General features: G+C 35.5%; 20 non-coding genes across 20 annotated transcripts; all 20 read right to left on the bottom strand.

The window, feature by feature from the left end:
- Positions 1-156: 156 nt before the first annotated feature.
- Positions 157-228, bottom strand: TRNAP-UGG (transfer RNA proline (anticodon UGG)). Its single transcript has one exon. It is a non-coding gene; the product is annotated as a tRNA-Pro (tRNA).
- A 1,028-nt stretch (positions 229-1,256) lies between these two features.
- Positions 1,257-1,328, bottom strand: TRNAP-UGG (transfer RNA proline (anticodon UGG)). The gene has a single exon. It is a non-coding gene; the product is annotated as a tRNA-Pro (tRNA).
- Positions 1,329-2,356: 1,028 nt separating this feature from the next.
- On the bottom strand, positions 2,357-2,428 carry TRNAP-UGG (transfer RNA proline (anticodon UGG)). The gene has a single exon. It is a non-coding gene; the product is annotated as a tRNA-Pro (tRNA).
- A 503-nt stretch (positions 2,429-2,931) lies between these two features.
- Positions 2,932-3,003, bottom strand: TRNAP-UGG (transfer RNA proline (anticodon UGG)). The gene has a single exon. It is a non-coding gene; the product is annotated as a tRNA-Pro (tRNA).
- A 503-nt stretch (positions 3,004-3,506) lies between these two features.
- On the bottom strand, positions 3,507-3,578 carry TRNAP-UGG (transfer RNA proline (anticodon UGG)). Its single transcript has one exon. It is a non-coding gene; the product is annotated as a tRNA-Pro (tRNA).
- A 1,028-nt stretch (positions 3,579-4,606) lies between these two features.
- Positions 4,607-4,678, bottom strand: TRNAP-UGG (transfer RNA proline (anticodon UGG)). Its single transcript has one exon. It is a non-coding gene; the product is annotated as a tRNA-Pro (tRNA).
- A 1,027-nt stretch (positions 4,679-5,705) lies between these two features.
- On the bottom strand, positions 5,706-5,777 carry TRNAP-UGG (transfer RNA proline (anticodon UGG)). Its single transcript has one exon. It is a non-coding gene; the product is annotated as a tRNA-Pro (tRNA).
- A 1,028-nt stretch (positions 5,778-6,805) lies between these two features.
- Positions 6,806-6,877, bottom strand: TRNAP-UGG (transfer RNA proline (anticodon UGG)). The gene has a single exon. It is a non-coding gene; the product is annotated as a tRNA-Pro (tRNA).
- A 2,128-nt stretch (positions 6,878-9,005) lies between these two features.
- TRNAP-UGG (transfer RNA proline (anticodon UGG)) lies at positions 9,006-9,077 on the bottom strand. Its single transcript has one exon. It is a non-coding gene; the product is annotated as a tRNA-Pro (tRNA).
- Positions 9,078-9,580: 503 nt separating this feature from the next.
- TRNAP-UGG (transfer RNA proline (anticodon UGG)) lies at positions 9,581-9,652 on the bottom strand. The gene has a single exon. It is a non-coding gene; the product is annotated as a tRNA-Pro (tRNA).
- A 503-nt stretch (positions 9,653-10,155) lies between these two features.
- TRNAP-UGG (transfer RNA proline (anticodon UGG)) lies at positions 10,156-10,227 on the bottom strand. Its single transcript has one exon. It is a non-coding gene; the product is annotated as a tRNA-Pro (tRNA).
- A 1,027-nt stretch (positions 10,228-11,254) lies between these two features.
- TRNAP-UGG (transfer RNA proline (anticodon UGG)) lies at positions 11,255-11,326 on the bottom strand. The gene has a single exon. It is a non-coding gene; the product is annotated as a tRNA-Pro (tRNA).
- Positions 11,327-12,354: 1,028 nt separating this feature from the next.
- On the bottom strand, positions 12,355-12,426 carry TRNAP-UGG (transfer RNA proline (anticodon UGG)). Its single transcript has one exon. It is a non-coding gene; the product is annotated as a tRNA-Pro (tRNA).
- A 1,028-nt stretch (positions 12,427-13,454) lies between these two features.
- On the bottom strand, positions 13,455-13,526 carry TRNAP-UGG (transfer RNA proline (anticodon UGG)). The gene has a single exon. It is a non-coding gene; the product is annotated as a tRNA-Pro (tRNA).
- Positions 13,527-14,554: 1,028 nt separating this feature from the next.
- Positions 14,555-14,626, bottom strand: TRNAP-UGG (transfer RNA proline (anticodon UGG)). Its single transcript has one exon. It is a non-coding gene; the product is annotated as a tRNA-Pro (tRNA).
- A 1,028-nt stretch (positions 14,627-15,654) lies between these two features.
- On the bottom strand, positions 15,655-15,726 carry TRNAP-UGG (transfer RNA proline (anticodon UGG)). Its single transcript has one exon. It is a non-coding gene; the product is annotated as a tRNA-Pro (tRNA).
- A 1,027-nt stretch (positions 15,727-16,753) lies between these two features.
- On the bottom strand, positions 16,754-16,825 carry TRNAP-UGG (transfer RNA proline (anticodon UGG)). The gene has a single exon. It is a non-coding gene; the product is annotated as a tRNA-Pro (tRNA).
- A 1,028-nt stretch (positions 16,826-17,853) lies between these two features.
- TRNAP-UGG (transfer RNA proline (anticodon UGG)) lies at positions 17,854-17,925 on the bottom strand. Its single transcript has one exon. It is a non-coding gene; the product is annotated as a tRNA-Pro (tRNA).
- Positions 17,926-18,952: 1,027 nt separating this feature from the next.
- On the bottom strand, positions 18,953-19,024 carry TRNAP-UGG (transfer RNA proline (anticodon UGG)). Its single transcript has one exon. It is a non-coding gene; the product is annotated as a tRNA-Pro (tRNA).
- A 1,028-nt stretch (positions 19,025-20,052) lies between these two features.
- On the bottom strand, positions 20,053-20,124 carry TRNAP-UGG (transfer RNA proline (anticodon UGG)). The gene has a single exon. It is a non-coding gene; the product is annotated as a tRNA-Pro (tRNA).
- Positions 20,125-23,181: the final 3,057 nt, after the last annotated feature.

The raw sequence follows: 23,181 nt of genomic DNA, 5'->3' as shown, positions 1-23,181 counted from the left end.
GTGATATCAGAAGCACCAGGAAATATATATATTGATGGTGGCATGCCAACATCTTCTCTGTGGAGCACTTGAAGGGTTTTGCTACAAATGATTTTTGCTGACTATATTAAACACAGTTGGAAGCTACGTGTTTCAAAAGAAAAACACCAATTGCTTGGGCTCGTCCGGGATTTGAACCCGGGACCTCTCGCACCCAAAGCGAGAATCATACCCCTAGACCAACGAGCCATTACATTAGTTGGGTTTTAGGAAAAAAATTGCCAGACTAACGCGCCAGACAGCGTTTGTGTTCTCAAAATAGAAACAAAGTTTTCGTTTTGAAGTGAGGATTTTAAATTTCCTCAATAGGATCTGTTTTTCCAATATCATTTTCATTGTATAGGTAAATTAACAGTTGAGGTTTATGTACGATGGTGATAAATCATATTGACAGTTGTCAAAGTTGAGTCTGTTTCTGGTCAAATTGCTGGGGAAGACTTAAAATTTCCATTCATTTCTTAATTGTTTATGAGGGCTTTGTTGGTTTAGGAGAAATTTGTGGTTCAAATATATGTTGGAAAAGCACATGAAGGATTCAACTTTCTTTCTCATATTCTGCATGCTATCACCATGTTGAAAATAAAGTAAAGATGTGCAGAGGAGAAATTAATTATAAATAGTCTTGTGCAAAATAATGTTTGGGGAGGTTGGCCTGGTTCCATGACTTGAATCCACAGCCGAACGTAACGACTGCCTTGAATTTACCTTCACAGTTTTATTCATCGATACATTCAGGCGTGTACTGGAAGGAATTTGATTCAAACCTACCCTCTCCAACACATATTTGCACATGTCTAAATATGAATAAAAATAGAATTCCGTATGTCAAAACATATATTTTTTTCCCCTTTGTTTGTTGTTAACAAAGATTTTGCAGTCTTAAGAAAGACTTTGCAGTCTTAAAAGCGTCATCTGAGCAGTTAGGACTTGCATTAATGACTTACGATAAACCATTGATTTTAAATGGTTGATAATGAAAACAACACATTTTTTATGATTTCTCTCATACAATTCTAAGTAAAAGCTAAACTTGTATTAATATAAGATGTTAGCTTTGAAAGGTGATATCAGAAGCACCAGGAAATATATATATTGATGGTGGCATGCCAACATCTTCTCTGTGGAGCACTTGAAGGGTTTTGCTACAAATGATTTTTGCTGACTATATTAAACACAGTTGGAAGCTACGTGTTTCAAAAGAAAAACACCAATTGCTTGGGCTCGTCCGGGATTTGAACCCGGGACCTCTCGCACCCAAAGCGAGAATCATACCCCTAGACCAACGAGCCATTATATTAGTTGGGTTTTAGGAAAAAAATTGCCAGACTAACGCGCCAGACAGCGTTTGTGTTCTCAAAATAGAAACAAAGTTTTCGTTTTGAAGTGAGGATTTTAAATTTCCTCAATAGGATCTGTTTTTCCAATATCATTTTCATTGTATGGGTAAATTAACAGTTGAGGTTTATGTACGATGGTGATAAATCATATTGACAGTTGTCAAAGTTGAGTCTGTTTCTGGTCAAATTGCTGGGGAAGACTTAAAATTTCCATTCATTTCTTAATTGTTTATGAGGGCTTTGTTGGTTTAGGAGAAATTTGTGGTTCAAATATATGTTGGAAAAGCACATGAAGGATTCAACTTTCTTTCTCATATTCTGCATGCTATCACCATGTTGAAAATAAAGTAAAGATGTGCAGAGGAGAAATTAATTATAAATAGTCTTGTGCAAAATAATGTTTGGGGAGGTTGGCCTGGTTCCATAACTTGAATCCACAGCCGAACGTAACGACTGCCTTGAATTTACCTTCACAGTTTTATTCATCGATACATTCAGGCGTGTACTGGAAGGAATTTGATTCAAACCTACCCTCTCCAACACATATTTGCACATGTCTAAGTATGAATAAAAATAGAATTCCGTATGTCAAAACATATATTTTTTTCCCCTTTGTTTGTTGTTAACAAAGATTTTGCAGTCTTAAGAAAGACTTTGCAGTCTTAAAAGCGTCATCTGAGCAGTTAGGACTTGCATTAATGACTTACGATAAACCATTGATTTTAAATGGTTGATAATGAAAACAACACATTTTTTATGATTTCTCTCATACAATTCTAAGTAAAAGCTAAACTTGTATTAATATAAGATGTTAGCTTTGAAAGGTGATATCAGAAGCACCAGGAAATATATATATTGATGGTGGCATGCCAACATCTTCTCTGTGGAGCACTTGAAGGGTTTTGCTACAAATGATTTTTGCTGACTATATTAAACACAGTTGGAAGCTACGTGTTTCAAAAGAAAAACACCAATTGCTTGGGCTCGTCCGGGATTTGAACCCGGGACCTCTCGCACCCAAAGCGAGAATCATACCCCTAGACCAACGAGCCATTACATTAGTTGGGTTTTAGGAAAAAAATTGCCAGACTAACGCGCCAGACAGCGTTTGTGTTCTCAAAATAGAAACAAAGTTTTCGTTTTGAAGTGAGGATTTTAAATTTCCTCAATAGGATCTGTTTTTACAATATCATTTTCATTGTATGGGTAAATTAACAGTTGAGGTTTATGTACGATGGTGATAAATCATATTGACAGTTGTCAAAGTTGAGTCTGTTTCTGGTCAAATTGCTGGGGAAGACTTAAAATTTCCATTCATTTCTTAATTGTTTATGATTTCTCTCATACAATTCTAAGTAAAAGCTAAACTTGTATTAATATAAGATGTTAGCTTTGAAAGGTGATATCAGAAGCACCAGGAAATATATATATTGATGGTGGCATGCCAACATCTTCTCTGTGGAGCACTTGAAGGGTTTTGCTACAAATGATTTTTGCTGACTATATTAAACACAGTTGGAAGCTACGTGTTTCAAAAGAAAAACACCAATTGCTTGGGCTCGTCCGGGATTTGAACCCGGGACCTCTCGCACCCAAAGCGAGAATCATACCCCTAGACCAACGAGCCATTACATTAGTTGGGTTTTAGGAAAAAAATTGCCAGACTAACGCGCCAGACAGCGTTTGTGTTCTCAAAATAGAAACAAAGTTTTCGTTTTGAAGTGAGGATTTTAAATTTCCTCAATAGGATCTGTTTTTCCAATATCATTTTCATTGTATGGGTAAATTAACAGTTGAGGTTTATGTACGATGGTGATAAATCATATTGACAGTTGTCAAAGTTGAGTCTGTTTCTGGTCAAATTGCTGGGGAAGACTTAAAATTTCCATTCATTTCTTAATTGTTTATGATTTCTCTCATACAATTCTAAGTAAAAGCTAAACTTGTATTAATATAAGATGTTAGCTTTGAAAGGTGATATCAGAAGCACCAGGAAATATATATATTGATGGTGGCATGCCAACATCTTCTCTGTGGAGCACTTGAAGGGTTTTGCTACAAATGATTTTTGCTGACTATATTAAACACAGTTGGAAGCTACGTGTTTCAAAAGAAAAACACCAATTGCTTGGGCTCGTCCGGGATTTGAACCCGGGACCTCTCGCACCCAAAGCGAGAATCATACCCCTAGACCAACGAGCCATTACATTAGTTGGGTTTTAGGAAAAAAATTGCCAGACTAACACGCCAGACAGCGTTTGTGTTCTCAAAATAGAAACAAAGTTTTCGTTTTGAAGTGAGGATTTTAAATTTCCTCAATAGGATCTGTTTTTCCTATATCATTTTCATTGTATGGGTAAATTAACAGTTGAGGTTTATGTACGATGGTGATAAATCATATTGACAGTTGTCAAAGTTGAGTCTGTTTCTGGTCAAATTGCTGGGGAAGACTTAAAATTTCCATTCATTTCTTAATTGTTTATGAGGGCTTTGTTGGTTTAGGAGAAATTTGTGGTTCAAATATATGTTGGAAAAGCACATGAAGGATTCAACTTTCTTTCTCATATTCTGCATGCTATCACCATGTTGAAAATAAAGTAAAGATGTGCAGAGGAGAAATTAATTATAAATAGTCTTGTGCAAAATAATGTTTGGGGAGGTTGGCCTGGTTCCATAACTTGAATCCACAGCCGAACGTAACGACTGCCTTGAATTTACCTTCACAGTTTTATTCATCGATACATTCAGGCGTGTACTGGAAGGAATTTGATTCAAACCTACCCTCTCCAACACATATTTGCACATGTCTAAGTATGAATAAAAATAGAATTCCGTATGTCAAAACATATATTTTTTTCCCCTTTGTTTGTTGTTAACAAAGATTTTGCAGTCTTAAGAAAGACTTTGCAGTCTTAAAAGCGTCATCTGAGCAGTTAGGACTTGCATTAATGACTTACGATAAACCATTGATTTTAAATGGTTGATAATGAAAACAACACATTTTTTATGATTTCTCTCATACAATTCTAAGTAAAAGCTAAACTTGTATTAATATAAGATGTTAGCTTTGAAAGGTGATATCAGAAGCACCAGGAAATATATATATTGATGGTGGCATGCCAACATCTTCTCTGTGGAGCACTTGAAGGGTTTTGCTACAAATGATTTTTGCTGACTATATTAAACACAGTTGGAAGCTACGTGTTTCAAAAGAAAAACACCAATTGCTTGGGCTCGTCCGGGATTTGAACCCGGGACCTCTCGCACCCAAAGCGAGAATCATACCCCTAGACCAACGAGCCATTACATTAGTTGGGTTTTAGGAAAAAAATTGCCAGACTAACGCGCCAGACAGCGTTTGTGTTCTCAAAATAGAAACAAAGTTTTCGTTTTGAAGTGAGGATTTTAAATTTCCTCAATAGGATCTGTTTTTCCAATATCATTTTCATTGTATGGGTAAATTAACAGTTGAGGTTTATGTACGATGGTGATAAATCATATTGACAGTTGTCAAAGTTGAGTCTGTTTCTGGTCAAATTGCTGGGGAAGACTTAAAATTTCCATTCATTTCTTAATTGTTTATGAGGGCTTTGTTGGTTTAGGAGAAATTTGTGGTTCAAATATATGTTGGAAAAGCACATGAAGGATTCAACTTTCTTTCTCATATTCTGCATGCTATCACCATGTTGAAAATAAAGTAAAGATGTGCAGAGGAGAAATTAATTATAAATAGTCTTGTGCAAAATAATGTTTGGGGAGGTTGGCCTGGTTCCATAACTTGAATCCACAGCCGAACGTAACGACTGCCTTGAATTTACCTTCACAGTTTTATTCATCGATACATTCAGGCGTGTACTGGAAGGAATTTGATTCAAACCTACCCTCTCCAACACATATTTGCACATGTCTAAGTATGAATAAAAATAGAATTCCGTATGTCAAAACATATATTTTTTTCCCCTTTGTTTGTTGTTAACAAAGATTTTGCAGTCTTAAGAAAGACTTTGCAGTCTTAAAAGCGTCATCTGAGCAGTTAGGACTTGCATTAATGACTTACGATAAACCATTGATTTTAAATGGTTGATAATGAAAACAACACATTTTTTATGATTTCTCTCATACAATTCTAAGTAAAAGCTAAACTTGTATTACTATAAGATGTTAGCTTTGAAAGGTGATATCAGAAGCACCAGGAAATATATATATTGATGGTGGCATGCCAACATCTTCTCTGTGGAGCACTTGAAGGGTTTTGCTACAAATGATTTTTGCTGACTATATTAAACACAGTTGGAAGCTACGTGTTTCAAAAAAAAACACCAATTGCTTGGGCTCGTCCGGGATTTGAACCCGGGACCTCTCGCACCCAAAGCGAGAATCATACCCCTAGACCAACGAGCCATTACATTAGTTGGGTTTTAGGAAAAAAATTGCCAGACTAACGCGCCAGACAGCGTTTGTGTTCTCAAAATAGAAACAAAGTTTTCGTTTTGAAGTGAGGATTTTAAATTTCCTCAATAGGATCTGTTTTTCCTATATCATTTTCATTGTATGGGTAAATTAACAGTTGAGGTTTATGTACGATGGTGATAAATCATATTGACAGTTGTCAAAGTTGAGTCTGTTTCTGGTCAAATTGCTGGGGAAGACTTAAAATTTCCATTCATTTCTTAATTGTTTATGAGGGCTTTGTTGGTTTAGGAGAAATTTGTGGTTCAAATATATGTTGGAAAAGCACATGAAGGATTCAACTTTCTTTCTCATATTCTGCATGCTATCACCATGTTGAAAATAAAGTAAAGATGTGCAGAGGAGAAATTAATTATAAATAGTCTTGTGCAAAATAATGTTTGGGGAGGTTGGCCTGGTTCCATAACTTGAATCCACAGCCGAACGTAACGACTGCCTTGAATTTACCTTCACAGTTTTATTCATCGATACATTCAGGCGTGTACTGGAAGGAATTTGATTCAAACCTACCCTCTCCAACACATATTTGCACATGTCTAAGTATGAATAAAAATAGAATTCCGTATGTAAAAACATATATTTTTTTCCCCTTTGTTTGTTGTTAACAAAGATTTTGCAGTCTTAAGAAAGACTTTGCAGTCTTAAAAGCGTCATCTGAGCAGTTAGGACTTGCATTAATGACTTACGATAAACCATTGATTTTAAATGGTTGATAATGAAAACAACACATTTTTTATGATTTCTCTCATACAATTCTAAGTAAAAGCTAAACTTGTATTAATATAAGATGTTAGCTTTGAAAGGTGATATCAGAAGCACCAGGAAATATATATATTGATGGTGGCATGCCAACATCTTCTCTGTGGAGCACTTGAAGGGTTTTGCTACAAATGATTTTTGCTGACTATATTAAACACAGTTGGAAGCTACGTGTTTCAAAAGAAAAACACCAATTGCTTGGGCTCGTCCGGGATTTGAACCCGGGACCTCTCGCACCCAAAGCGAGAATCATACCCCTAGACCAACGAGCCATTACATTAGTTGGGTTTTAGGAAAAAAATTGCCAGACTAACGCGCCAGACAGCGTTTGTGTTCTCAAAATAGAAACAAAGTTTTCGTTTTGAAGTGAGGATTTTAAATTTCCTCAATAGGATCTGTTTTTCCAATATCATTTTCATTGTATGGGTAAATTAACAGTTGAGGTTTATGTACGATGGTGATAAATCATATTGACAGTTGTCAAAGTTGAGTCTGTTTCTGGTCAAATTGCTGGGGAAGACTTAAAATTTCCATTCATTTCTTAATTGTTTATGAGGGCTTTGTTGGTTTAGGAGAAATTTGTGGTTCAAATATATGTTGGAAAAGCACATGAAGGATTCAACTTTCTTTCTCATATTCTGCATGCTATCACCATGTTGAAAATAAAGTAAAGATGTGCAGAGGAGAAATTAATTATAAATAGTCTTGTGCAAAATAATGTTTGGGGAGGTTGGCCTGGTTCCATGACTTGAATCCACAGCCGAACGTAACGACTGCCTTGAATTTACCTTCACAGTTTTATTCATCGATACATTCAGGCGTGTACTGGAAGGAATTTGATTCAAACCTACCCTCTCCAACACATATTTGCACATGTCTAAATATGAATAAAAATAGAATTCCGTATGTCAAAACATATATTTTTTTCCCCTTTGTTTGTTGTTAACAAAGATTTTGCAGTCTTAAGAAAGACTTTGCAGTCTTAAAAGCGTCATCTGAGCAGTTAGGACTTGCATTAATGACTTACGATAAACCATTGATTTTAAATGGTTGATAATGAAAACAACACATTTTTTATGATTTCTCTCATACAATTCTAAGTAAAAGCTAAACTTGTATTAATATAAGATGTTAGCTTTGAAAGGTGATATCAGAAGCACCAGGAAATATATATATTGATGGTGGCATGCCAACATCTTCTCTGTGGAGCACTTGAAGGGTTTTGCTACAAATGATTTTTGCTGACTATATTAAACACAGTTGGAAGCTACGTGTTTCAAAAGAAAAACACCAATTGCTTGGGCTCGTCCGGGATTTGAACCCGGGACTTCTCGCACCCAAAGCGAGAATCATACCCCTAGACCAACGAGCCATTACATTAGTTGGGTTTTAGGAAAAAAATTGCCAGACTAACGCGCCAGACAGCGTTTGTGTTCTCAAAATAGAAACAAAGTTTTCGTTTTGAAGTGAGGATTTTAAATTTCCTCAATAGGATCTGTTTTTCCAATATCATTTTCATTGTATGGGTAAATTAACAGTTGAGGTTTATGTACGATGGTGATAAATCATATTGACAGTTGTCAAAGTTGAGTCTGTTTCTGGTCAAATTGCTGGGGAAGACTTAAAATTTCCATTCATTTCTTAATTGTTTATGAGGGCTTTGTTGGTTTAGGAGAAATTTGTGGTTCAAATATATGTTGGAAAAGCACATGAAGGATTCAACTTTCTTTCTCATATTCTGCATGCTATCACCATGTTGAAAATAAAGTAAAGATGTGCAGAGGAGAAATTAATTATAAATAGTCTTGTGCAAAATAATGTTTGGGGAGGTTGGCCTGGTTCCATAACTTGAATCCACAGCCGAACGTAACGACTGCCTTGAATTTACCTTCACAGTTTTATTCATCGATACATTCAGGCGTGTACTGGAAGGAATTTGATTCAAACCTACCCTCTCCAACACATATTTGCACATGTCTAAGTATGAATAAAAATAGAATTCCGTATGTCAAAACATATATTTTTTTCCCCTTTGTTTGTTGTTAACAAAGATTTTGCAGTCTTAAGAAAGACTTTGCAGTCTTAAAAGCGTCATCTGAGCAGTTAGGACTTGCATTAATGACTTACGATAAACCATTGATTTTAAATGGTTGATAATGAAAACAACACATTTTTTATGATTTCTCTCATACAATTCTAAGTAAAAGCTAAACTTGTATTAATATAAGATGTTAGCTTTGAAAGGTGATATCAGAAGCACCAGGAAATATATATATTGATGGTGGCATGCCAACATCTTCTCTGTGGAGCACTTGAAGGGTTTTGCTACAAATGATTTTTGCTGACTATATTAAACACAGTTGGAAGCTACGTGTTTCAAAAGAAAAACACCAATTGCTTGGGCTCGTCCGGGATTTGAACCCGGGACCTCTCGCACCCAAAGCGAGAATCATACCCCTAGACCAACGAGCCATTACATTAGTTGGGTTTTAGGAAAAAAATTGCCAGACTAACGCGCCAGACAGCGTTTGTGTTCTCAAAATAGAAACAAAGTTTTCGTTTTGAAGTGAGGATTTTAAATTTCCTCAATAGGATCTGTTTTTCCAATATCATTTTCATTGTATGGGTAAATTAACAGTTGAGGTTTATGTACGATGGTGATAAATCATATTGACAGTTGTCAAAGTTGAGTCTGTTTCTGGTCAAATTGCTGGGGAAGACTTAAAATTTCCATTCATTTCTTAATTGTTTATGATTTCTCTCATACAATTCTAAGTAAAAGCTAAACTTGTATTAATATAAGATGTTAGCTTTGAAAGGTGATATCAGAAGCACCAGGAAATATATATATTGATGGTGGCATGCCAACATCTTCTCTGTGGAGCACTTGAAGGGTTTTGCTACAAATGATTTTTGCTGACTATATTAAACACAGTTGGAAGCTACGTGTTTCAAAAGAAAAACACCAATTGCTTGGGCTCGTCCGGGATTTGAACCCGGGACCTCTCGCACCCAAAGCGAGAATCATACCCCTAGACCAACGAGCCATTACATTAGTTGGGTTTTAGGAAAAAAATTGCCAGACTAACGCGCCAGACAGCGTTTGTGTTCTCAAAATAGAAACAAAGTTTTCGTTTTGAAGTGAGGATTTTAAATTTCCTCAATAGGATCTGTTTTTCCAATATCATTTTCATTGTATGGGTAAATTAACAGTTGAGGTTTATGTACGATGGTGATAAATCATATTGACAGTTGTCAAAGTTGAGTCTGTTTCTGGTCAAATTGCTGGGGAAGACTTAAAATTTCCATTCATTTCTTAATTGTTTATGATTTCTCTCATACAATTCTAAGTAAAAGCTAAACTTGTATTAATATAAGATGTTAGCTTTGAAAGGTGATATCAGAAGCACCAGGAAATATATATATTGATGGTGGCATGCCAACATCTTCTCTGTGGAGCACTTGAAGGGTTTTGCTACAAATGATTTTTGCTGACTATATTAAACACAGTTGGAAGCTACGTGTTTCAAAAGAAAAACACCAATTGCTTGGGCTCGTCCGGGATTTGAACCCGGGACCTCTCGCACCCAAAGCGAGAATCATACCCCTAGACCAACGAGCCATTACATTAGTTGGGTTTTAGGAAAAAAATTGCCAGACTAACACGCCAGACAGCGTTTGTGTTCTCAAAATAGAAACAAAGTTTTCGTTTTGAAGTGAGGATTTTAAATTTCCTCAATAGGATCTGTTTTTCCTATATCATTTTCATTGTATGGGTAAATTAACAGTTGAGGTTTATGTACGATGGTGATAAATCATATTGACAGTTGTCAAAGTTGAGTCTGTTTCTGGTCAAATTGCTGGGGAAGACTTAAAATTTCCATTCATTTCTTAATTGTTTATGAGGGCTTTGTTGGTTTAGGAGAAATTTGTGGTTCAAATATATGTTGGAAAAGCACATGAAGGATTCAACTTTCTTTCTCATATTCTGCATGCTATCACCATGTTGAAAATAAAGTAAAGATGTGCAGAGGAGAAATTAATTATAAATAGTCTTGTGCAAAATAATGTTTGGGGAGGTTGGCCTGGTTCCATAACTTGAATCCACAGCCGAACGTAACGACTGCCTTGAATTTACCTTCACAGTTTTATTCATCGATACATTCAGGCGTGTACTGGAAGGAATTTGATTCAAACCTACCCTCTCCAACACATATTTGCACATGTCTAAGTATGAATAAAAATAGAATTCCGTATGTCAAAACATATATTTTTTTCCCCTTTGTTTGTTGTTAACAAAGATTTTGCAGTCTTAAGAAAGACTTTGCAGTCTTAAAAGCGTCATCTGAGCAGTTAGGACTTGCATTAATGACTTACGATAAACCATTGATTTTAAATGGTTGATAATGAAAACAACACATTTTTTATGATTTCTCTCATACAATTCTAAGTAAAAGCTAAACTTGTATTAATATAAGATGTTAGCTTTGAAAGGTGATATCAGAAGCACCAGGAAATATATATATTGATGGTGGCATGCCAACATCTTCTCTGTGGAGCACTTGAAGGGTTTTGCTACAAATGATTTTTGCTGACTATATTAAACACAGTTGGAAGCTACGTGTTTCAAAAAAAAACACCAATTGCTTGGGCTCGTCCGGGATTTGAACCCGGGACCTCTCGCACCCAAAGCGAGAATCATACCCCTAGACCAACGAGCCATTACATTAGTTGGGTTTTAGGAAAAAAATTGCCAGACTAACGCGCCAGACAGCGTTTGTGTTCTCAAAATAGAAACAAAGTTTTCGTTTTGAAGTGAGGATTTTAAATTTCCTCAATAGGATCTGTTTTTCCTATATCATTTTCATTGTATGGGTAAATTAACAGTTGAGGTTTATGTACGATGGTGATAAATCATATTGACAGTTGTCAAAGTTGAGTCTGTTTCTGGTCAAATTGCTGGGGAAGACTTAAAATTTCCATTCATTTCTTAATTGTTTATGAGGGCTTTGTTGGTTTAGGAGAAATTTGTGGTTCAAATATATGTTGGAAAAGCACATGAAGGATTCAACTTTCTTTCTCATATTCTGCATGCTATCACCATGTTGAAAATAAAGTAAAGATGTGCAGAGGAGAAATTAATTATAAATAGTCTTGTGCAAAATAATGTTTGGGGAGGTTGGCCTGGTTCCATAACTTGAATCCACAGCCGAACGTAACGACTGCCTTGAATTTACCTTCACAGTTTTATTCATCGATACATTCAGGCGTGTACTGGAAGGAATTTGATTCAAACCTACCCTCTCCAACACATATTTGCACATGTCTAAGTATGAATAAAAATAGAATTCCGTATGTAAAAACATATATTTTTTTCCCCTTTGTTTGTTGTTAACAAAGATTTTGCAGTCTTAAGAAAGACTTTGCAGTCTTAAAAGCGTCATCTGAGCAGTTAGGACTTGCATTAATGACTTACGATAAACCATTGATTTTAAATGGTTGATAATGAAAACAACACATTTTTTATGATTTCTCTCATACAATTCTAAGTAAAAGCTAAACTTGTATTAATATAAGATGTTAGCTTTGAAAGGTGATATCAGAAGCACCAGGAAATATATATATTGATGGTGGCATGCCAACATCTTCTCTGTGGAGCACTTGAAGGGTTTTGCTACAAATGATTTTTGCTGACTATATTAAACACAGTTGGAAGCTACGTGTTTCAAAAGAAAAACACCAATTGCTTGGGCTCGTCCGGGATTTGAACCCGGGACCTCTCGCACCCAAAGCGAGAATCATACCCCTAGACCAACGAGCCATTACATTAGTTGGGTTTTAGGAAAAAAATTGCCAGACTAACGCGCCAGACAGCGTTTGTGTTCTCAAAATAGAAACAAAGTTTTCGTTTTGAAGTGAGGATTTTAAATTTCCTCAATAGGATCTGTTTTTCCAATATCATTTTCATTGTATGGGTAAATTAACAGTTGAGGTTTATGTACGATGGTGATAAATCATATTGACAGTTGTCAAAGTTGAGTCTGTTTCTGGTCAAATTGCTGGGGAAGACTTAAAATTTCCATTCATTTCTTAATTGTTTATGAGGGCTTTGTTGGTTTAGGAGAAATTTGTGGTTCCAATATATGTTGGAAAAGCACATGAAGGATTCAACTTTCTTTCTCATATTCTGCATGCTATCACCATGTTGAAAATAAAGTAAAGATGTGCAGAGGAGAAATTAATTATAAATAGTCTTGTGCAAAATAATGTTTGGGGAGGTTGGCCTGGTTCCATGACTTGAATCCACAGCCGAACGTAACGACTGCCTTGAATTTACCTTCACAGTTTTATTCATCGATACATTCAGGCGTGTACTGGAAGGAATTTGATTCAAACCTACCCTCTCCAACACATATTTGCACATGTCTAAATATGAATAAAAATAGAATTCCGTATGTCAAAACATATATTTTTTTCCCCTTTGTTTGTTGTTAACAAAGATTTTGCAGTCTTAAGAAAGACTTTGCAGTCTTAAAAGCGTCATCTGAGCAGTTAGGACTTGCATTAATGACTTACGATAAACCATTGATTTTAAATGGTTGATAATGAAAACAACACATTTTTTATGATTTCTCTCATACAATTCTAAGTAAAAGCTAAACTTGTATTAATATAAGATGTTAGCTTTGAAAGGTGATATCAGAAGCACCAGGAAATATATATATTGATGGTGGCATGCCAACATCTTCTCTGTGGAGCACTTGAAGGGTTTTGCTACAAATGATTTTTGCTGACTATATTAAACACAGTTGGAAGCTACGTGTTTCAAAAGAAAAACACCAATTGCTTGGGCTCGTCCGGGATTTGAACCCGGGACCTCTCGCACCCAAAGCGAGAATCATACCCCTAGACCAACGAGCCATTACATTAGTTGGGTTTTAGGAAAAAAATTGCCAGACTAACGCGCCAGACAGCGTTTGTGTTCTCAAAATAGAAACAAAGTTTTCGTTTTGAAGTGAGGATTTTAAATTTCCTCAATAGGATCTGTTTTTCCTATATCATTTTCATTGTATGGGTAAATTAACAGTTGAGGTTTATGTACGATGGTGATAAATCATATTGACAGTTGTCAAAGTTGAGTCTGTTTCTGGTCAAATTGCTGGGGAAGACTTAAAATTTCCATTCATTTCTTAATTGTTTATGAGGGCTTTGTTGGTTTAGGAGAAATTTGTGGTTCAAATATATGTTGGAAAAGCACATGAAGGATTCAACTTTCTTTCTCATATTCTGCATGCTATCACCATGTTGAAAATAAAGTAAAGATGTGCAGAGGAGAAATTAATTATAAATAGTCTTGTGCAAAATAATGTTTGGGGAGGTTGGCCTGGTTCCATAACTTGAATCCACAGCCGAACGTAACGACTGCCTTGAATTTACCTTCACAGTTTTATTCATCGATACATTCAGGCGTGTACTGGAAGGAATTTGATTCAAACCTACCCTCTCCAACACATATTTGCACATGTCTAAGTATGAATAAAAATAGAATTCCGTATGCCAAAACATATATTTTTTTCCCCTTTGTTTGTTGTTAACAAAGATTTTGCAGTCTTAAGAAAGACTTTGCAGTCTTAAAAGCGTCATCTGAGCAGTTAGGACTTGCATTAATGACTTACGATAAACCATTGATTTTAAATGGTTGATAATGAAAACAACACATTTTTTATGATTTCTCTCATACAATTCTAAGTAAAAGCTAAACTTGTATTAATATAAGATGTTAGCTTTGAAAGGTGATATCAGAAGCACCAGGAAATATATATATTGATGGTGGCATGCCAACATCTTCTCTGTGGAGCACTTGAAGGGTTTTGCTACAAATGATTTTTGCTGACTATATTAAACACAGTTGGAAGCTACGTGTTTCAAAAGAAAAACACCAATTGCTTGGGCTCGTCCGGGATTTGAACCCGGGACCTCTCGCACCCAAAGCGAGAATCATACCCCTAGACCAACGAGCCATTACATTAGTTGGGTTTTAGGAAAAAAATTGCCAGACTAACGCGCCAGACAGCGTTTGTGTTCTCAAAATAGAAACAAAGTTTTCGTTTTGAAGTGAGGATTTTAAATTTCCTCAATAGGATCTGTTTTTCCAATATCATTTTCATTGTATGGGTAAATTAACAGTTGAGGTTTATGTACGATGGTGATAAATCATATTGACAGTTGTCAAAGTTGAGTCTGTTTCTGGTCAAATTGCTGGGGAAGACTTAAAATTTCCATTCATTTCTTAATTGTTTATGAGGGCTTTGTTGGTTTAGGAGAAATTTGTGGTTCAAATATATGTTGGAAAAGCACATGAAGGATTCAACTTTCTTTCTCATATTCTGCATGCTATCACCATGTTGAAAATAAAGTAAAGATGTGCAGAGGAGAAATTAATTATAAATAGTCTTGTGCAAAATAATGTTTGGGGAGGTTGGCCTGGTTCCATGACTTGAATCCACAGCCGAACGTAACGACTGCCTTGAATTTACCTTCACAGTTTTATTCATCGATACATTCAGGCGTGTACTGGAAGGAATTTGATTCAAACCTACCCTCTCCAACACATATTTGCACATGTCTAAATATGAATAAAAATAGAATTCCGTATGTCAAAACATATATTTTTTTCCCCTTTGTTTGTTGTTAACAAAGATTTTGCAGTCTTAAGAAAGACTTTGCAGTCTTAAAAGCGTCATCTGAGCAGTTAGGACTTGCATTAATGACTTACGATAAACCATTGATTTTAAATGGTTGATAATGAAAACAACACATTTTTTATGATTTCTCTCATACAATTCTAAGTAAAAGCTAAACTTGTATTAATATAAGATGTTAGCTTTGAAAGGTGATATCAGAAGCACCAGGAAATATATATATTGATGGTGGCATGCCAACATCTTCTCTGTGGAGCACTTGAAGGGTTTTGCTACAAATGATTTTTGCTGACTATATTAAACACAGTTGGAAGCTACGTGTTTCAAAAGAAAAACACCAATTGCTTGGGCTCGTCCGGGATTTGAACCCGGGACCTCTCGCACCCAAAGCGAGAATCATACCCCTAGACCAACGAGCCATTACATTAGTTGGGTTTTAGGAAAAAAATTGCCAGACTAACGCGCCAGACAGCGTTTGTGTTCTCAAAATAGAAACAAAGTTTTCGTTTTGAAGTGAGGATTTTAAATTTCCTCAATAGGATCTGTTTTTCCTATATCATTTTCATTGTATGGGTAAATTAACAGTTGAGGTTTATGTACGATGGTGATAAATCATATTGACAGTTGTCAAAGTTGAGTCTGTTTCTGGTCAAATTGCTGGGGAAGACTTAAAATTTCCATTCATTTCTTAATTGTTTATGAGGGCTTTGTTGGTTTAGGAGAAATTTGTGGTTCAAATATATGTTGGAAAAGCACATGAAGGATTCAACTTTCTTTCTCATATTCTGCATGCTATCACCATGTTGAAAATAAAGTAAAGATGTGCAGAGGAGAAATTAATTATAAATAGTCTTGTGCAAAATAATGTTTGGGGAGGTTGGCCTGGTTCCATAACTTGAATCCACAGCCGAACGTAACGACTGCCTTGAATTTACCTTCACAGTTTTATTCATCGATACATTCAGGCGTGTACTGGAAGGAATTTGATTCAAACCTACCCTCTCCAACACATATTTGCACATGTCTAAGTATGAATAAAAATAGAATTCCGTATGTCAAAACATATATTTTTTTCCCCTTTGTTTGTTGTTAACAAAGATTTTGCAGTCTTAAGAAAGACTTTGCAGTCTTAAAAGCGTCATCTGAGCAGTTAGGACTTGCATTAATGACTTACGATAAACCATTGATTTTAAATGGTTGATAATGAAAACAACACATTTTTTATGATTTCTCTCATACAATTCTAAGTAAAAGCTAAACTTGTATTAATATAAGATGTTAGCTTTGAAAGGTGATATCAGAAGCACCAGGAAATATATATATTGATGGTGGCATGCCAACATCTTCTCTGTGGAGCACTTGAAGGGTTTTGCTACAAATGATTTTTGCTGACTATATTAAACACAGTTGGAAGCTACGTGTTTCAAAAAAAAACACCAATTGCTTGGGCTCGTCCGGGATTTGAACCCGGGACCTCTCGCACCCAAAGCGAGAATCATACCCCTAGACCAACGAGCCATTACATTAGTTGGGTTTTAGGAAAAAAATTGCCAGACTAACGCGCCAGACAGCGTTTGTGTTCTCAAAATAGAAACAAAGTTTTCGTTTTGAAGTGAGGATTTTAAATTTCCTCAATAGGATCTGTTTTTCCTATATCATTTTCATTGTATGGGTAAATTAACAGTTGAGGTTTATGTACGATGGTGATAAATCATATTGACAGTTGTCAAAGTTGAGTCTGTTTCTGGTCAAATTGCTGGGGAAGACTTAAAATTTCCATTCATTTCTTAATTGTTTATGAGGGCTTTGTTGGTTTAGGAGAAATTTGTGGTTCAAATATATGTTGGAAAAGCACATGAAGGATTCAACTTTCTTTCTCATATTCTGCATGCTATCACCATGTTGAAAATAAAGTAAAGATGTGCAGAGGAGAAATTAATTATAAATAGTCTTGTGCAAAATAATGTTTGGGGAGGTTGGCCTGGTTCCATAACTTGAATCCACAGCCGAACGTAACGACTGCCTTGAATTTACCTTCACAGTTTTATTCATCGATACATTCAGGCGTGTACTGGAAGGAATTTGATTCAAACCTACCCTCTCCAACACATATTTGCACATGTCTAAGTATGAATAAAAATAGAATTCCGTATGTCAAAACATATATTTTTTTCCCCTTTGTTTGTTGTTAACAAAGATTTTGCAGTCTTAAGAAAGACTTTGCAGTCTTAAAAGCGTCATCTGAGCAGTTAGGACTTGCATTAATGACTTACGATAAACCATTGATTTTAAATGGTTGATAATGAAAACAACACATTTTTTATGATTTCTCTCATACAATTCTAAGTAAAAGCTAAACTTGTATTAATATAAGATGTTAGCTTTGAAAGGTGATATCAGAAGCACCAGGAAATATATATATTGATGGTGGCATGCCAACATCTTCTCTGTGGAGCACTTGAAGGGTTTTGCTACAAATGATTTTTGCTGACTATATTAAACACAGTTGGAAGCTACGTGTTTCAAAAGAAAAACACCAATTGCTTGGGCTCGTCCGGGATTTGAACCCGGGACCTCTCGCACCCAAAGCGAGAATCATACCCCTAGACCAACGAGCCATTACATTAGTTGGGTTTTAGGAAAAAAATTGCCAGACTAACGCGCCAGACAGCGTTTGTGTTCTCAAAATAGAAACAAAGTTTTCGTTTTGAAGTGAGGATTTTAAATTTCCTCAATAGGATCTGTTTTTCCTATATCATTTTCATTGTATGGGTAAATTAACAGTTGAGGTTTATGTACGATGGTGATAAATCATATTGACAGTTGTCAAAGTTGAGTCTGTTTCTGGTCAAATTGCTGGGGAAGACTTAAAATTTCCATTCATTTCTTAATTGTTTATGAGGGCTTTGTTGGTTTAGGAGAAATTTGTGGTTCAAATATATGTTGGAAAAGCACATGAAGGATTCAACTTTCTTTCTCATATTCTGCATGCTATCACCATGTTGAAAATAAAGTAAAGATGTGCAGAGGAGAAATTAATTATAAATAGTCTTGTGCAAAATAATGTTTGGGGAGGTTGGCCTGGTTCCATAACTTGAATCCACAGCCGAACGTAACGACTGCCTTGAATTTACCTTCACAGTTTTATTCATCGATACATTCAGGCGTGTACTGGAAGGAATTTGATTCAAACCTACCCTCTCCAACACATATTTGCACATGTCTAAGTATGAATAAAAATAGAATTCCGTATGTCAAAACATATATTTTTTTCCCCTTTGTTTGTTGTTAACAAAGATTTTGCAGTCTTAAGAAAGACTTTGCAGTCTTAAAAGCGTCATCTGAGCAGTTAGGACTTGCATTAATGACTTACGATAAACCATTGATTTTAAATGGTTGATAATGAAAACAACACATTTTTTATGATTTCTCTCATACAATTCTAAGTAAAAGCTAAACTTGTATTAATATAAGATGTTAGCTTTGAAAGGTGATATCAGAAGCACCAGGAAATATATATATTGATGGTGGCATGCCAACATCTTCTCTGTGGAGCACTTGAAGGGTTTTGCTACAAATGATTTTTGCTGACTATATTAAACACAGTTGGAAGCTACGTGTTTCAAAAAAAAACACCAATTGCTTGGGCTCGTCCGGGATTTGAACCCGGGACCTCTCGCACCCAAAGCGAGAATCATACCCCTAGACCAACGAGCCATTACATTAGTTGGGTTTTAGGAAAAAAATTGCCAGACTAACGCGCCAGACAGCGTTTGTGTTCTCAAAATAGAAACAAAGTTTTCGTTTTGAAGTGAGGATTTTAAATTTCCTCAATAGGATCTGTTTTTCCTATATCATTTTCATTGTATGGGTAAATTAACAGTTGAGGTTTATGTACGATGGTGATAAATCATATTGACAGTTGTCAAAGTTGAGTCTGTTTCTGGTCAAATTGCTGGGGAAGACTTAAAATTTCCATTCATTTCTTAATTGTTTATGAGGGCTTTGTTGGTTTAGGAGAAATTTGTGGTTCAAATATATGTTGGAAAAGCACATGAAGGATTCAACTTTCTTTCTCATATTCTGCATGCTATCACCATGTTGAAAATAAAGTAAAGATGTGCAGAGGAGAAATTAATTATAAATAGTCTTGTGCAAAATAATGTTTGGGGAGGTTGGCCTGGTTCCATAACTTGAATCCACAGCCGAACGTAACGACTGCCTTGAATTTACCTTCACAGTTTTATTCATCGATACATTCAGGCGTGTACTGGAAGGAATTTGATTCAAACCTACCCTCTCCAACACATATTTGCACATGTCTAAGTATGAATAAAAATAGAATTCCGTATGTAAAAACATATATTTTTTTCCCCTTTGTTTGTTGTTAACAAAGATTTTGCAGTCTTAAGAAAGACTTTGCAGTCTTAAAAGCGTCATCTGAGCAGTTAGGACTTGCATTAATGACTTACGATAAACCATTGATTTTAAATGGTTGATAATGAAAACAACACATTTTTTATGATTTCTCTCATACAATTCTAAGTAAAAGCTAAACTTGTATTAATATAAGATGTTAGCTTTGAAAGGTGATATCAGAAGCACCAGGAAATATATATATTGATGGTGGCATGCCAACATCTTCTCTGTGGAGCACTTGAAGGGTTTTGCTACAAATGATTTTTGCTGACTATATTAAACACAGTTGGAAGCTACGTGTTTCAAAAGAAAAACACCAATTGCTTGGGCTCGTCCGGGATTTGAACCCGGGACCTCTCGCACCCAAAGCGAGAATCATACCCCTAGACCAACGAGCCATTACATTAGTTGGGTTTTAGGAAAAAAATTGCCAGACTAACGCGCCAGACAGCGTTTGTGTTCTCAAAATAGAAACAAAGTTTTCGTTTTGAAGTGAGGATTTTAAATTTCCTCAATAGGATCTGTTTTTCCAATATCATTTTCATTGTATGGGTAAATTAACAGTTGAGGTTTATGTACGATGGTGATAAATCATATTGACAGTTGTCAAAGTTGAGTCTGTTTCTGGTCAAATTGCTGGGGAAGACTTAAAATTTCCATTCATTTCTTAATTGTTTATGAGGGCTTTGTTGGTTTAGGAGAAATTTGTGGTTCAAATATATGTTGGAAAAGCACATGAAGGATTCAACTTTCTTTCTCATATTCTGCATGCTATCACCATGTTGAAAATAAAGTAAAGATGTGCAGAGGAGAAATTAATTATAAATAGTCTTGTGCAAAATAATGTTTGGGGAGGTTGGCCTGGTTCCATGACTTGAATCCACAGCCGAACGTAACGACTGCCTTGAATTTACCTTCACAGTTTTATTCATCGATACATTCAGGCGTGTACTGGAAGGAATTTGATTCAAACCTACCCTCTCCAACACATATTTGCACATGTCTAAATATGAATAAAAATAGAATTCCGTATGTCAAAACATATATTTTTTTCCCCTTTGTTTGTTGTTAACAAAGATTTTGCAGTCTTAAGAAAGACTTTGCAGTCTTAAAAGCGTCATCTGAGCAGTTAGGACTTGCATTAATGACTTACGATAAACCATTGATTTTAAATGGTTGATAATGAAAACAACACATTTTTTATGATTTCTCTCATACAATTCTAAGTAAAAGCTAAACTTGTATTAATATAAGATGTTAGCTTTGAAAGGTGATATCAGAAGCACCAGGAAATATATATATTGATGGTGGCATGCCAACATCTTCTCTGTGGAGCACTTGAAGGGTTTTGCTACAAATGATTTTTGCTGACTATATTAAACACAGTTGGAAGCTACGTGTTTCAAAAGAAAAACACCAATTGCTTGGGCTCGTCCGGGATTTGAACCCGGGACCTCTCGCACCCAAAGCGAGAATCATAACCCTAGACCAACGAGCCATTACATTAGTTGGGTTTTAGGAAAAAAATTGCCAGACTAACGCGCCAGACAGCGTTTGTGTTCTCAAAATAGAAACAAAGTTTTCGTTTTGAAGTGAGGATTTTAAATTTCCTCAATAGGATCTGTTTTTCCTATATCATTTTCATTGTATGGGTAAATTAACAGTTGAGGTTTATGTACGATGGTGATAAATCATATTGACAGTTGTCAAAGTTGAGTCTGTTTCTGGTCAAATTGCTGGGGAAGACTTAAAATTTCCATTCATTTCTTAATTGTTTATGAGGGCTTTGTTGGTTTAGGAGAAATTTGTGGTTCAAATATATGTTGGAAAAGCACATGAAGGATTCAACTTTCTTTCTCATATTCTGCATGCTATCACCATGTTGAAAATAAAGTAAAGATGTGCAGAGGAGAAATTAATTATAAATAGTCTTGTGCAAAATAATGTTTGGGGAGGTTGGCCTGGTTCCATAACTTGAATCCACAGCCGAACGTAACGACTGCCTTGAATTTACCTTCACAGTTTTATTCATCGATACATTCAGGCGTGTACTGGAAGGAATTTGATTCAAACCTACCCTCTCCAACACATATTTGCACATGTCTAAGTATGAATAAAAATAGAATTCCGTATGTCAAAACATATATTTTTTTCCCCTTTGTTTGTTGTTAACAAAGATTTTGCAGTCTTAAGAAAGACTTTGCAGTCTTAAAAGCGTCATCTGAGCAGTTAGGACTTGCATTAATGACTTACGATAAACCATTGATTTTAAATGGTTGATAATGAAAACAACACATTTTTTATGATTTCTCTCATACAATTCTAAGTAAAAGCTAAACTTGTATTAATATAAGATGTTAGCTTTGAAAGGTGATATCAGAAGCACCAGGAAATATATATATTGATGGTGGCATGCCAACATCTTCTCTGTGGAGCACTTGAAGGGTTTTGCTACAAATGATTTTTGCTGACTATATTAAACACAGTTGGAAGCTACGTGTTTCAAAAGAAAAACACCAATTGCTTGGGCTCGTCCGGGATTTAAACCCGGGACCTCTCGCACCCAAAGCGAGAATCATACCCCTAGACCAACGAGCCATTACATTAGTTGGGTTTTAGGAAAAAAATTGCCAGACTAACGCGCCAGACAGCGTTTGTGTTCTCAAAATAGAAACAAAGTTTTCGTTTTGAAGTGAGGATTTTAAATTTCCTCAATAGGATCTGTTTTTCCAATATCATTTTCATTGTATGGGTAAATTAACAGTTGAGGTTTATGTACGATGGTGATAAATCATATTGACAGTTGTCAAAGTTGAGTCTGTTTCTGGTCAAATTGCTGGGGAAGACTTAAAATTTCCATTCATTTCTTAATTGTTTATGAGGGCTTTGTTGGTTTAGGAGAAATTTGTGGTTCAAATATATGTTGGAAAAGCACATGAAGGATTCAACTTTCTTTCTCATATTCTGCATGCTATCACCATGTTGAAAATAAAGTAAAGATGTGCAGAGGAGAAATTAATTATAAATAGTCTTGTGCAAAATAATGTTTGGGGAGGTTGGCCTGGTTCCATAACTTGAATCCACAGCCTAACGTAACGACTGCCTTGAATTTACCTTCACAGTTTTATTCATCGATACATTCAGGCGTGTACTGGAAGGAATTTGATTCAAACCTACCCTCTCCAACACATATTTGCACATGTCTAAGTATGAATAAAAATAGAATTCCGTATGTCAAAACATATATTTTTTTCCCCTTTGTTTGTTGTTAACAAAGATTTTGCAGTCTTAAGAAAGACTTTGCAGTCTTAAAAGCGTCATCTGAGCAGTTAGGACTTGCATTAATGACTTACGATAAACCATTGATTTTAAATGGTTGATAATGAAAACAACACATTTTTTATGATTTCTCTCATACAATTCTAAGTAAAAGCTAAACTTGTATTAATATAAGA

Source organism: Pelobates fuscus, chromosome 6, assembly GCF_036172605.1.
Source record: "Pelobates fuscus isolate aPelFus1 chromosome 6, aPelFus1.pri, whole genome shotgun sequence".
NCBI lineage: Eukaryota > Metazoa > Chordata > Amphibia > Anura > Pelobatidae > Pelobates > Pelobates fuscus.
The sequence above is the reverse complement of the archived record's forward strand: the minus strand, read 5'-3'. Positions and strand labels throughout refer to the sequence as shown.